At 45.1% G+C, this 15,396-nt stretch overlaps 1 protein-coding gene across 1 annotated transcript in view; it reads right to left on the reverse strand.

The window, feature by feature from the left end:
• Positions 1 to 2,762: 2,762 nt before the first annotated feature.
• The window catches only part of LOC146863508 (uncharacterized), a 149,487-nt gene continuing 136,853 nt past the window's right edge, over positions 2,763 to 15,396 (reverse strand). Inside the window, exon 4 of the mRNA XM_085643383.1 lies at positions 2,763 to 3,051. The gene's annotated coding sequence lies outside the window, so the exon portion shown is untranslated. The remainder of the gene's footprint in view (positions 3,052 to 15,396) is intronic.

Here is a 15,396-nt window from a genome sequence, read left to right on the forward strand (position 1 = left end):
CTGGCCATGAACACACCCCAATATACTGGTTATATGCTGCACCAGGCCCTAAGCCAACATTCATGGCGTGTGTACGCCTTGTATCACAAATGTACTGGTGCCCTAGGGGTACGGGTGATGCGGTCCGTACCCCTGCATTCATAGGTTGGGTACGGCCCGTACCACGCGTACCCCTACATCACCACTACAATGGTGGTACAGACTGTACCCACACCCTCAGAGCATGGGTACGGCCCGTACCACGCATACCCCTACATCACCACTACAATGGTGGTACGGGCTGTACCCACGCTCTCAGAGCGTGGGTACGGCCCGTACCATGCGTACCCCTCCATCACCACTACAATGGTGGTACGGGCCGTACCCACGCTCTGAGGGCATGGGTACGGCCTGTACCACCATTGTAGTGGTGACGGGTACGCATACACGCCCACTGCCGTTGTAGTGGAACGCAGGGATTGGTGGACACGCCCCCCAAAGTGACCAGACCCTGGAGGTAATGTATGCACAGAATATGGTATTTTTAAAATTAGGTAGAGGTTATGTTTCCTGCCCCTCGCCCACCTTTGCCCCTGGGTGTTGTTCTGACCTTCTGCGGCGTGCGCGGTGGTTTCAGTAAACCAGGTCGTAGGCTAGGAGGGCCGGGATGACACATAGGATGGGGTCCATGGCTGTCCGTCGCGTACCGGTGCTCCTTCTTCGTGTCGTCTTCAATTTCCCGGGAGTTTTTGGCTGCCGTAAAAAATGAGCCGTGCGCAGTGATGTAGGCACGAATCGTACTTGCTGGTCCGTAAAACGCTGCCTGACTCCGTCCGGACGTAATGTACGCGATGTCCCGGATCAGAATTGTGGGCATTTGTTAGCCGCACGTAGTTTTTTACGAACCGTACGGAAATGGTATTTCTGTGCGATTCGTACTTGCTGGTTTGTAAGGAGGATTTCCGGGTACGAGTCGTACGGAGAATACGCTCTGTACGACCATTCGTACCCGGGTTTTACAGGATCGGAATCGGCACCTTGGTGTAACATTCTTACTCTGGGGATAGAAACTATATCAGAGAAAAGCCACTTACATTTCTTCCCATTTTGATGGCCTGGGAGGTTCTGGAGGGACAGGGACTGCTACTAAAATAAGAATTTGTAAAATCCTCTGCATTGTTTTACATGGCAATTCTGTCATTGTTTGCTTTAATAATCCTGCAGGAATAGTTTTGAAACTCTAATAAAGATGCAGTTATTTATTTGCTGTTTTAAGTGTACATTTTAAAAGGGGAAACATGAGCTTTTTCTGACTTTCCAAACTGTTTAATTTTTCGTGATCCTGTCAAGCATGTCTGTTAGGACTGTTTAATAATTATTTGTAACTTGATAACTATACACAGGCCTATCACAATCTGAATGCAGCCCGCACTGCTTAATTTTTTCAAGTTTGTTTTGAAAATAAAATACTATATTCCTGCTGTCAATCATCAAACTTTTCACAGTTCAATATGCCGCTTGGTGGATTAGCATCCTACGACCAGGAAATTACCTCCCTGCAGGTTTGACAGGATAATAGCTGACAAAACCAGGACATGAGTTAAATGAACATGCAAGACTATACTACTATTATATTCCACCTGACCAGCAGTACCGCCAACGGACCTTATGACTAAAAGCAGAGGTCAGTCTCTCATCATAGGATAAACAAGATATCGAAGCCTTCACAGAGGACGTGAGGCAGCACCATTTCTGACAGTGCGGGGTTGCCGGGTGCTGACAATAAAGATTGCCCTCATAATAACTGTACATTGCTCCATACTTCTTAAAAAGGTAGGAGTATGGTGGGACGAGTAGCTGAAAGATAAGCATTCCCCTGTTTGAACAACAGTGTTGTGTACCCTGGCACACAACCTCAAAGAAAGCCTCAAAGGGGTCAGGCATTGGCCTGGGGTCACAAGACACTGACCTGCTGTCCCCTGGGGGGCATGGTCCTCTTCACTCTATCCCCTCCCATACTTCCCTCTTGAGCTTGTACGCTTCCTCTTTCACTCACAGTGGGAAGGATGCAGGCACATGGCTAAAGCCGCCAGGTTGAACATCCAAAACAATTCCGAACCCCCTGAAATGGAAGCCCAAAACAAAACGAATATCTTACCAAAAGAAGCCCATCTTAAGATTGACAGTCGACATTCAATTTTAGAAAAGGCTAAGAAAAACAAACTGGTGCATGCAGAAAAAAAGAAAGGCCTGTGAACTCCAGAAGCGGCCGCCAGGCTTAAAGATGAAGTGCGGCAGCCATGAAGTGGGTGCCGTGCTGATCCAGGAAAATGCATGAATGCTTGCTTGAAGTGCTCTTCTGGAATTGAAAAAAAGTCCTTAAGCCAGGAACTAAAATGGGACAAGTGGAAGGCTACAAGTAATGGGGGTCTGTTCCATGGAATGGAACAAACAATGAAAAGGAGAGAGAAATAGAAACTTAGAAGTAAGAACACTGAAACAAACAAATGAAAATTAGAGGGCGTGCTGTAACCCCACAAAGTGTATACAACATATCTCGCGCAGTCTAGGCTCCACCTATTAAACAAAATTAGCACAGCTGCATTGAAAGCAAGCACTTTATTTTGTGGAACCACACAACGTCTGTCCAATGAAGAAATGTACTTCTGGTTCACAACAAGTGGGAGGAGCCAAAACCCATTTCTAGTGATGCTCACATAATTATCTGGTGACAGCTCCATTGTCAAACCAGACCATAAAATGAAAGATTCTGGGAGGACAAATGTTGACACTTCAATCACCCTTTATTTAAAAATGTGAGCAAACAATAAAAAAGGTTATGCATAGATTGTACAGCTGCAGAGTATTCGTGTATATACAGCGAGTAACAGAACAGCATGATCTTTCTTCCAGAGGGTCTCAGCCGGTTTGTAAAAATCAGTCATCCAATCAGGAACGAGATTTTTTAGAAGGTCTTTAACATTTCCGTATAGAGTGGTGTCCAGCGTTGATCTTCCTGAGGCATGGCTTTCTTCCAGACCCTTTAAACATCTGTCTTATTGTTGTGTCATTCTAGTAAAATTAATAAAAGATACACGTGTAAGCAGTAAACTAACTTTAATCCCCCAGCGAGTAAGTAGCTACAACAAACCAAAATACAAAAAAATGTTTATATATTTCATTGACCTTCCCAAAGTGAAACATGCAGCATATATAAAATACTCGGCTTCTTCCCCCTGAGCAGAGCTCTCTGATCATGAAGACGTCTTACATGGAGTAATAATGAAGAAACATAATATAAAGTAATTTTCTTGTTATTAAAAGAGTCATCCAGTGAAGAGGAAGAAAAGAGTTCTCTCTGCTCAGTCCCACATCTCTAACAATAACCATGAAGACCCATGAATGAATGTTTGTTTGATGACATCTGCTGGGATTTATGTCTGACCTTTATTCACAGGTTAATTCCTTTTAACCTATGCAAGCTCTAACCCTCAACAAAGTTTAATCCTTAACACCAATCCTGAGACGCCTAAATAAATAAAAGGGGTGACCCAGAGAACGATGTCACAAAGCACCTCAAAACCCTAGCTGATATTATCATACAAAGGGACAGTCTGGAAGGAATAGTTTCTTACCTGTAACTCCATTTCTCTCATAGGGAATATCAATTTATAGTCATAGGCACTGAATAGTCCCGCTCACACGTGGTACCCCAGAGCACTCTTTCACAATATATCTTCTTAAGTGTAGATGTTCGCCTTTCTTCAGTAGGGCCAGCGAGTCACTTAGGAATGACCAATATTATGCAACCTGTAGGACTGGGCTACAATGGCCCAATTCTTCATCTTGTACTTAAAAAAGGGGCCAGGAGAATTATATATGTGTATAATTTCATGATGTTTTAATACAACAGCATAAATCTCTTACACAAACCCTTTTTTGATAGAGCATAGAGATGAAGGAGATCAGGACAGAGTAGTCTCACATGCTGTTATTATACTACCTAAAAATAGAGGCTGTGCCTTTAAGAACTCAAAGACCACCAGTATCCCATCATGCTCAGCAGGTGGCATTGGCTTCGGTTTTTTTAAGGCTATGCATGATGATAGGTAGATCCTATGATTTTCTCTGTCCACTCCACCGGGGAGGAGGGCGGGTTGCTTATGAATACAATGGAGATTCCCATACGAGAGAACTAGAGTTACAGGTAAGAAACGATCCCTTCTCTTGTAGGGGATTACCTTTTATAGTTATAAGCACTGAAGAGAGTATCAGGCCCATCCCTACTAGGAGCAATGAAGAAGACAGAGGGAACTAAGGAAGCCCTTTAAGAAAATAGATCTGCTCTAGCATCCGAGTCTAGGCACGATGCTTGGTAAATGTATGGACAGATCTCCACGTGGCTGCTCTGCAAATATCCGGAATAGAGATATTCCTCAATAAAGCTGCAATAGCTGCTTTACCTCTAGTGGAGTCTGCTTTGGGTTTAGCTGCTAGTGTCTTGTTAGCTTTTTGGTAGCACAAAAGGATGCAGGAAACTATCCATCGGGAGATGGATTGTTTGGAACTGGCTAAACCCGTATAGACCGGACCATAGTCGATAAACAATTGGATCGATCAGGGGATGTCCCATGTCTTATCGAGGAAGAATTTCAAAACTCTCCTCAGATCCAGAGAATGAAGAGATCTTTCAGCTAGAGTAGAGGGAGTCTGAAAGAATGGTAGTAAGGAGATGGTTTGATTAACATGAAAGCCTGTATTAACTTTGGGGAGGAATTTTGGGTGAGTTCTCATAACCACTTTGCGAGTGGAAGACTGTATATAGTTTGTGAGAACAAAGCGCTTGGATCTTGCTAACCCTGCAAGCCGATGTTATTGCTTTAAGAAAAGCTGTGTTTCAAGAAACGTGTTGCAAGGAGGCTTTGTGGTTCGGCTCAAAGGGGTCCTGCATAAGACATGAAAGTACTATGTTAAGCTCCCAGGGAGGGGAAAGACGCATATTGGAAAGGAAACCCTACTTCATCCCTCCTAGAAAATCCTTGATGACAGGGATTTTGAAAACAGGGGTTTGAGAAGTGTTGTATTCATGCTTGTTGATGTGTTGTGTCTTTACTGTTTGTACATACAATGCTGCATTTCATCGTCTTGGTTCTAGATCGCTGCATGCGTCTGCCTCGTGGGTTTTGGAATTGTTATGAGGACAGATAACGACTCTTTTGCCAGGGGCTGGTTGCTCCATAATACTTCTGAAATTAAAGATTGTTGATAATCTCAATAGAGTGTGATTACTTCGTAAAACTGGCAAGGAGGATGGGATGTTGGAGGCCCTATTCCACCAGCCCCATTCTGTGTCAGCGAGCCTGCGCTTGGTAAGCTGGTTTACCTGAACCATTATTGTAAGAAGGCAGCCAGACGCGCACCAAGTGTTGAAGTGATTGTGTTTGTGTGTGCCAGGCTCCTCCTAAGAGCCCCGCCTATTTTCCAGAAGTTTCCCCTACCGACTGTTGCAACTACGGCAGTGTCTGAGTGTGTTCAGTTAAGCCCTCCGTTCCAGCAGTCAACACTGAAGAAGGACTCTCCAACAACAAACACTGAAGCAGGACTAGGATCCTCATTAGGGAGGGAGACTAATTGCATTGTAGTGCGATTTGTGGAACATAGCTACTGGAGTGACAGTGGTGACTACGTCTGTTATTTTAGTTTGTTTGTTGTTTTTTTGTTTTGCCGCAGAAAACTGTGAGAACTTTCTTTATTTTGATTTGTTGATGTATTAGTTAGAAACTTGATGTTGATTTGTATAAAGTAGTGGAAATTCACTATGGAGGCCTTAAGGGATCATCTTTTGGTCATGTTGTCAAGTGGGTGTTTTATCGCTGTGGAAGCACAAGGCATTCGACTGAGTCTGATTTTTGTCCTGGCATGAAATTCAGGTGTTTTAAATGCAAGAGATTAGGACATTTTTCCAGAATGCGTACATAGGAAGTACAGGGAAATAGTAAGTATGTCAATGTGGTACAAGATGGGACCAGTAGGTCATCCGTGATGAAGAATCATTTGGATGAGGGGGAGGTGGAAATTCTAGTGGTTAGTGACAACAGTTAGCGGCAGGATGTTGTGGAGGATATCAAAGGAGAATATCGGCCCCGAAGTGTGATGTGAAAGTCAATGCAGAGAGTATATGCATGTGGGCTGATTCATGTTCTTCTTACACCCTCATTGATCAGTTGGTGTGGAAACAACTGGAGGGGTCCCAGTTGTACCCAGCAGATATTGGAACCTAAGGATTATTGTGGAGGCAAACTACCGCTTTTGGGGTATTTCATGGGTGTATTAGAATATATGGGATGTTATTTTGTGGCAAAGGTGTATGTGGCTGAGACGGGCAAGTCACTTTTAGGGTGGCGAGAGCAAAGAGCTTTGGGCACAATTCTGAATCTCATTTTCTCTAATAAAGTGCTTCTCACTGATGCCGATGGCGAGTGTATTGGTGAAAGGTGGTGTGGTAAGTTTCCAAATTTGTCTGTTGGTCGTTTAGGATGTTTGAAGTAGATTGAGCATTGTATTGTTTTGAAGAAGGGATGTGTTCCCAAAGTACACAAAGTGAGGAATGTGCCTTTGGCCTTGAGGAGTCAGTTGAAGTAAGAAATGGACAGATTGTGGTCTGCAGGTGTGATTGACCCAATCGAGTCATCAGAGTGGCTCAGTCAGTGGTTTTGGTGAGCAAATCCAATGGAAAATTGAGGATGTGTGTCAATCTTAGAGACCTTAATGAATGTATCTGAGTTGATCGCCATCCTCTGTATTTTTCATCGTTAGATTTATCTAGCGCTTATCATCAAGTGCGTCTGCATTCAGAGTCAAAACATCTCACATCATTCATTTCACCCGAGGGTGCATTTCAATTTGTGTGCATGCATTTTGGTCTGGTGTCTGCTTCAGCAGTATTTCAGCATGTAATGGAAAGTGTTTTAAAAGGTGTGTCCAACCTGAGGTATTTTCAAGATGATATCTTGGTGTGGAGCACAGATAAAGAAGGTTATGACAGAGTATTGGAAAATATTCCTGCTAAATTGGAGAATGCTGGTTTGATGGTAAGGAAGGAAAAATGCAAATTTTGTCTACAAGAAGGGGAGTATTTGGGACACACGTTGTTGTTCAATGGTATTCGGCCTAAGTTAGTTTAGGCCATTGAGAAAGCACCTTCGCCAACTGACAAGGAACAGCTGCCTTCCTTTTTAGCTCTAAGAACTGACCTTCGGACACAATGCCGGCTTGGGACTCGGTCAATCTTGCAGGGCCCTTTCTAATGCCGTGCATGCCGATATCTAGGCACTTTCATTGAGACAGTCCCCTCCCATGGTATAGGAAAAGCCCCACATATCACTAAGCCAGGATGGAAAAGCATACTCTGCAATGTCAGATCCTTGTCCAAGCATTCCATTGAGATATGGGACCCCATTTCCTCCGCACAGCCGGACATTGGGTTTTTGACTGAAACATGGCTTAAGCCTTATTCTTCTCCCGCCATCACGCTAGCCTTGCCTGATGGATACAGGGTTTTAAGAACGGACAGACAGTCAAAGGTGGGGGGATGACTAGCAATTGTACATAAGGACAGCATCAAAGTTACTTCACTGGAAGAGCGGAGCAAAGCTAATATTGAAATCATGGTCTTTCGGTTGGATCTTCTGTCACAATTCAGCTGGAAGGGGGCCTTAGTCTATTGGCCCCCAGACCCCTTAGCCGATTTCTCACTTCAACTTACCGAACTAATAGCTCTCCATGTGATCTTGACCAACAAATTTCTATTGTTGGGAGACTTCAACGTCCACAGTGAATGAAGCTCTAATACCGACACACTGACACTTATAGCAGACCTCGCTCTTCTGGGCTTACTTAAGCCCAATGAAGGCCCTACCCACACAGCAGGTCACACATTGGATATTATTTTGTCTAATTCCTCCTGCATTTTGTGTGAAACCCCTAAGCTGCTGACGTGGTCGGACCATGCATTAATTGAATTCTCTATCCATGGTCCTAGAGAGATGAAGGGCCCCACCCCTGTTATCCAGTCTGCATCTAGACAATGGAAACAAATCACCCCAGAGCGCATCCAAGCCTCCTTACTGGCGCCTTGGGGTGCCGCACCTGCCAACATAGAGGATGCTCTTGCTAAATACAATTCTGCCATCACATGCGCCTTAGACCAGCACGCACCACGGTAATCTCTCCCAGACTCCCCTAAGCGCCCTCAGACAGTTTGGTTTTCCCCTCAGCTGCGTACTCAAAAACAATTATGCAGAAAACTTGAAAGACGCTGGCATTGCTCTCTTGATGAGTCGCCCTCTCTGACTATCACAAAAACATCAAGGCCACCAGGAAAGCCCATATCACGTCTTAATTAGCCCAGGCTGGCAACACCCCCAAAACCCTGTACCGAATTCTCCAGTCTTTTAGCAACCCCTCGGCATGTAATAACTTAGAGGACCGCTCACAATCCCTCTGCAATTACATCGCACAATACTTCTCTCAGAAAGTAGAGCTTATATACGATAAAAACGTTTAATCTGGGAGCCAGCCTCCGGCCGCCATGACTCATGATTTGCCAGACCAGGCATACATCTAGCTGTTAGTGAGTTTTCCTCCTGTGACCTTGGAAGATGTTGAAGCACTGTTACGTATCGTAAAATCTGGCTCACCCTTGGATATTATTCCGGCCAAAGTCGCAAAATCCTTGTGCTATCAAGTATCTCCTTCCATAGATTTCCTCCTCAATCTCCCTCTGAAAGAGGGTCACGCTCCTCTGGAATGGGAAGCAGCACAGGTTATACCCATCCACAAGAACTCCAAGGCCCCTATGACTGATCTCTCCAATCTCCGTCCCATCTTGTTTCTCCCTCTCCTGAGCAAATTACTAGAGAAACACATCAACAAACATCTGTCCGACCATGTCGAACTCACTGGAAGTCTAGACTCTTCCCAGTCTGGCTTCAGGCCCAAATACAGTACCAAATCAGCCCTGCTAGCTGTCACAGATAAAATCAGGATGAACCTAGACAGGGGCCAATTCTGGTGCTATTGGACCTCTCTGCCGCGTTCTACACTGTCTCACATGAGTTATTGCTCGGGAGATTGGAAGAGATTGGACTAAGAGACTCTGCCCTTAGGTGAATGATGAGCTTTTTCTCCTCCAGGACCCAGACCGTTAACCTTGGCCCTTATCGTTCGGCGTCTGTGAAGCTGACCAAGGGAGTTCCCCAGGTCTCGTGTCTGAACCCTACCTTGTTTAATATCTATGTGGCTCCCTTGGCCAACCTTCTCAGAACGTGTGGTTTCATTCCCATCTCCTACGCCAACGATACACAGCTGCTATTTCCCTTCAATTAACTTACCTCATCCATACAGTAGGCCTTCTCTTCTGGAATGAAGGCTATCTCCAATTGGATGAGATGTAACTTCCTCCAATTCAACGTGGGGAAGATAGAAATCTTGCTCTTTGGAGACGCACCCTTACTATGGACACCTGATTGGTGGCCTGTGGACCTTGGCACCCCCCAAGTCAACTGTCAAGAACCTAGGCATTCGCCTGGACCAGGCTCTCACCCTGAAGGAGCACGTCGCTAAGACAGCTGGCTCCTGCTTTCATATGTTAGGCCTATTACACCGAGTCTTCCCCCTGCTTCCCAACTCCACTCGGAAGACCCTGAAGCAGGCACTGATATTGAGCTGCCTGGACTACTGCAATGGCCTCTTGGCCTCAGGCAATGAGTCCTCGCTTTGCAAACTGCAGGTAGTCCTGAACACGGCGGCGCGACTGGTCCTAAATGCCCCCCCCGGACTGCCTCTCGCCCTCTCTTCTGTCAGCTACACTGGCTCCGGATACGAGAGCGGGTCAAGTTTAAAGTTTGCTGCACGGTCCATAAAGCTTTAAACCATCTCGGCCCCGCCTATCTTGCCGAAAATTTCACGCCGTACACACCCTCAAGGTTCCTTCGCTCTGGAACCAAATCTCTACTCGTGGTCCCCCGAGTAAGGAAGGCCAGACTCGGTGAAAAGGCATTCTCCCATCTTGCGCCTCTTTACTGGAACCAGCTCCCCTTGTACTTGAGACAATGCCCTGACCACCTCCAATTCAGGCAGCACCTTAAGACCTTCCTATTCTGTCTCTAATCCTGATCCAGTCCCTCAGTTTTTCAATTGCCTGTCCGCAGCGCAGAGATACCCCTTCGGGAGTCGATTCAGGCACTATATAAATAAATAAATAAATAAATGTAGGTCTAGCCGAATATAATTCCAAGTTTGTGAAGCATTTTTCACATAAGGTACATGTACGGAGCCTTTTAATTAAAAAGGGAGCAAAATGGGAATGGAACCCCGGGGGTCAGTTTGCATTTGAGGATGTCAAGGAAGCCATTGTTAAAGCAGTGGTTTTGAAACCGTTTGAACCACAGGATAAGACAATGGTGGTAGCAGATGCCAGTGCATATGGGTTAGGTGCCATAGTGATTCAGCAAAGAGGTGGTCAGGAAAGAGTGCTTGCTTTTGCATTTTGGACCCTAAAAGATGCAGAAGGATCATATTCTACCATAGAAAAGGAGGCTTTAGCTGGTTGGTGGGGCGTGCAGCATTTTAAAACATATGTATGGGGTAACATATTCGCGTTGCGCACCGATCATAAGCCCTTGGTAGATCTGTTTTCTACCAGCGGTGCTGCAAAGGCAACTCCCAGGAATGGCAAATGGCTTTATCATTTGCAGGAAAACATTTTTACCGTTCGATATGTTCCAGATACATAAAATGTAAATGCAGATTGTTTGTCCCCTTTGCCTATGCAGGTTGAAAATGAACCGGAGTATGAAGATTGGGCTGAGGCTAATGTGGAAGAGTTGTGTAAGGGGGCTATTTCTGAGCATGAGTGGAAGCAAGCTGTGGGTTCTGACAAAATACTTCAACAAGTGGTGCTAACTTTATCGCGAATCAAGGGCGAAGGTGGCACAGATTGGCCAGACTTATGTGATTACAAAAGAATATGGACGTCATCCCTCCCTGCTTGTTGAGGTAGTACATGGTTATTGCATTGTCCATCTGAACAAGCAGAGAGTGGAATCTGAATGACAAATGAAACACCTTCATCACCAGATGGACTGCCCGTAGCTCGAGTAGATTGATAATGTATGTTGATTCTCACTTGCCCTAGATTTGTAGGTGATACATATGGGCTCCCCATCCCAGTAGTGAAGCATCTGTGACTATAGTTTGAGGAGGAATCTCCTGATAAAATGGGGTACCTTGAAGGAGATTGGTTGGAGAGCACCATCATTTGAGGGACACCTTCGCATGAAGAGATGGTTGTATCTTGTCTTTCCAATTGTCTGTCAGTTGGTTCCACTGGTCCTCGAGACATTCCTGTAAAGGTCGCATGTGGAGACGGGCATTCGGTGTGAGAAAGATTCTGGAGGCCATCGAACCGAGGAGGGAGGATACTGCAGCATGACATTTCTGTAGGATTGACAAGCGTCCCTCATCAGAGGGATACATTTTTGTCCGTATTGTGTCCATGAAAGCTCCCAGATAATGTAAAGTTTGAACTGAGACAGTGGTCAACTTGTTGTGGTTGACCTGAAGGCCTAACCTTTATAGGAGATCACAAGTCCAATTGTAATGAAGCTGAGCTTCCCCAGACATGGACGCCTTGATTACCCAATCATTTAGGTATGGGTAGACAAATATTTTGTGTCTCATGAGATGGGCAGCAACTACTGTCAAGCACTTGGAGAATGTCCTAGGTGCTGACTTCATGCCAAAAGGAAACACTTGGGACTGAACATGGTCCTGCCCCACTACAAACCTCAGACCTTTCAATACTTTCTGGCAATTGGTATGTGAAAGTATGCGTCTTGAAGGTCATTGGAACAGAGTCAATCCCGCCGGTGCAATTGGGAACAAATTTGGTGTAATATGAGCATCCGGAACTTTTCTTGCCAAATCCAATTGTTGGCTGTTTTGAGGTTGAGAATGGGTCTGAATTCATTCTTGTATTTCTTCTTGACGAGAAAGTACCTGGAATAAATTCCTTTACCTCATTGTTGGTGAGGAACAGGTTCCACCATCAGCTTTTGTAAGAGGATGTTGACCACCGATCGTAGCAGTGAGAGTAGGAAACTGGATGGTTTCGGAAGTATGGATGGTGGAGGACTGGTGAACCTCGATTTCCATTGCAATCAATATTCAGTACCCAGACGTATTGCGCAATGTTTTGCTGCTCTGCCAGACAATGCTGAATGCTTACCCTCACCAGAGTAGGTAACAAAAGGGGGGGGGGAGTAATGATTCAGGGTTTTGACCCATATGGCTGCTTGACCCCTTGAACAGGCTGCCAGGCTGCTGGGTAGATCTCCCTCTTGGGTACTTTCTTTAATATGATTGGTAGGGACGTTGGTGCTATTGTTATGCACCACTTTGCTGGTGGCCCTGATACCAGTAAGGGGTTTGAACCCTCTGGGAAAATAAGCGGTGTCGGTGGTGTTGAAAAGATTTCCTCTGTTCCCTAGGTCTCTCTAAGCCGACTGCTATTAGAGTTTCTATTTCCGCCTTCATCCATGCAATCTCATTGTTGGCATGGCTTCCAAATAGAGTGATACCAGAGAATGGCACATTCATTATTCTTTGCTGTGATTCTGGCTTGAGGGAGGTAAGTTGGAGCCAAGAGTGCCTTCTAAGAGCGATTTGTGGTAGTACTCAAGAGCTGCTAATAGGGAAGAGTCTGCGGCAGCACTAATAACTTGAATTGAGACCATTACTCCTTCATTTAGGATTTAGAATTATGTGTTCCCTCTTATCTCAAAGGGTGATGTTCCACAAGCTGGTTCATGGATTCCCACTGTTCCCTGTCATATCAGCCTAGAAGAGCAATGGGCTGGCTGCTTAAATGATGGTTGCTGCTGTTCTGCACACTTTACGACCTACAAAGTCTAAATTCCAACTCTCCTAATATGGAGGAACTGTAGAAAAGGGAGTAGTGGCATGTTTCTCCTTTGCCGCTACTACAATCACCGAGTCTGGTGTAGGATCTGTTCGGAGGGAAGCATGATCTTGCTCCAGAGGGCGGTATTTCTTTTGAAGCCTAGATGGTGCGGTCTTAACGGAGACTGGTGTCAAGAGGTCCATAGCAGGTTCAAGGAGACCTGGTACTAGAGGCAGCAAAGGCGTTGGTGCTGACCTGTGTTGTACAGTCTCAAAAATGACTGATGTCTTTGGTGTTGGAGTCGACTTAGGAATGTTTAGTTTTGTCGCACCCCTCATGAGGACCGCTTGAAATATTTTTATATCATCCAATGATGATATACGTGGAGGTGGAGAGTGTGAAAGTATTGGGAGTATCGTCCAATAAAAGTGTAGGACATGTCCGTATGATGTCTTAACTGAATGATGATAATGATGATGAGGGAAGCAGGTAGACGTGTGCCTTGGGCTATGACGAAGGTGTCGAGATTGATAGTGTGACCTGAAACGAGATCTGGGTCTCGGAGTGACCATCACCGATGGAGCTGGAGGCGGAGGAGGAGTAGGCAGTGGAGGTGGCAGATGAGGAGGAGACGGAGCTGATGGTGGAGAAGATGTTTGGACCCCTGAAGAAGCAAAATACTCTCTAGACTACTCCGAATCTGGGGAGGATTAAATGCGTAGTCTCTTCTTTCTTGCCTCCTGTAGCGTAGACTAAGTTGAAAGAGTTTTCGATGTCGACTGACTTCAACATCATCCTGCTTGTTGACAGTGATTGCTGATGGCCTCTCTATGTTGAGAGCATGCATTGGCATCGATCTACGATGGTGCCTCAAAGGCGACCGTCTTGATGGTCTCGTATTCGTGGGATTTCTCAACGTCAAGCAAGGCCTGCGGATCAATGGAGTAGTTATTGGCGTTGATACTCCTGGCCTCAACGCTGATCTGCACTGCTTACTTAACACTGAACCATGTACAGATGGCAAACAGGTCGGCCCCATACTTCTCCTTGACATCAATGTTCTCGGCGTCAACCAGGACCAATGGCATTCTGGTGCCGTTTTCTTCTTCGCACATCCTCCAGAGACAGATGACACAGCCCTGGTAGAGGTCTGACCCTCTCCTCGCCCTGAGATCCCACCTTCAGACTTCGTGTGTCATCTTCTTCGCTTCTCGGTACCATGGAGGCAAATCTTCTCTCAGTCTCTCAGGGTGCGTTTTGAAAATCTCCTGCAGTGATGGCAAGACTCATGAACATGATCTTCTGGGATGCCGAATACACACACGTCATGAGGGTCTGTCTTGGCCTTTTTTCCCCCACAGGGTGGGATTTGTCAAAAAGAGATTGAATTTTTCTCACAAAAAGCTCTAATTTCTGTCAAAAAAAGACTGAAAAGGTAAGAGAAAAAGCAAAGATATCAAATTAATAGGTTATCACCAAAATTCAGCTGAGGATTTTTAAGAGAAAATCCAAAATTTGGCCGAGCTCAATGCTCCAGGGTCCTGTCAGCAGGAGCCGGAAAAAAGAACTGCTACTGCCAACTGATGAGCATGATGGGATACTGGTGGTCTCTCAGTTCTTAAAGGCACAGCCTCTATTTTTAACTAGTATAATGACAGCCTATAGGGCTACTCTGTCCTGATCTCCTTCATCTCTATGCTCTAGCAAAAAAGGGTTTAAGAAAGAGATTTATGCTGTTGTATTAAAAACATAATGAAATTATACACATATTCAATTCTTCTCATGGCCCGTTTCCTAAGTACAAGATCAAGAACTGGTCCATTGGTGCCTACTCCTATCGGCTGCATAATATTTTTCTTTCTTAAGTGACTCTGCTAGCCATCCTGAAGAAAGGCGAACATCTACACTTAAGAAGATATATTGTGAAAAAGTGCTCTGAGGTCCCCGCACGTGGGTGGTACTATTCAGTGCTTATGACTATAAATGCAAATTCCCTACAAGTGAGCAATCTTTTCTCACCACTGGAAGGAACCTTTAAGGGTTAGGGTCAGTCTCAGCGTGAGAGATGTGGGTAGGGTACAATTAGTTTAGGGTTGATGCTGCAGGTAAGGTGTCCATTGTGGTTAGGGATGAAGTCAGGGATTTTTATTCAGTTTAGAAGCTGCTAGGCACTGATTGTAGTTTTCTTAAAGAAATTGACAATTTATTGACAAATTTGTTCTGTATTATGTGGTGCCCTTATGAATTTGTTCATGTGTATGTTTCCACGTGCATAAATCCACGTTAGGTTTCCATGTATGACGAGTTACCGTATCAATGGTGCCTTTTACAAGCAGCAGCTGTGCCTTAAATAAAAGGTGCTGCCTTGCTTCCAGACACTTCATTTAATCACATTTGTATATTTATTTCTGGTACTGGTGCCCAACTTCTAAAGGACTACGTGTCCCAGAATG

The sequence above is a fragment of the Triturus cristatus genome, chromosome 2_2 (assembly GCF_964204655.1).
Source record: "Triturus cristatus chromosome 2_2, aTriCri1.1, whole genome shotgun sequence".
In the NCBI taxonomy this organism is placed as follows: Eukaryota; Metazoa; Chordata; class Amphibia; order Caudata; family Salamandridae; genus Triturus; species Triturus cristatus.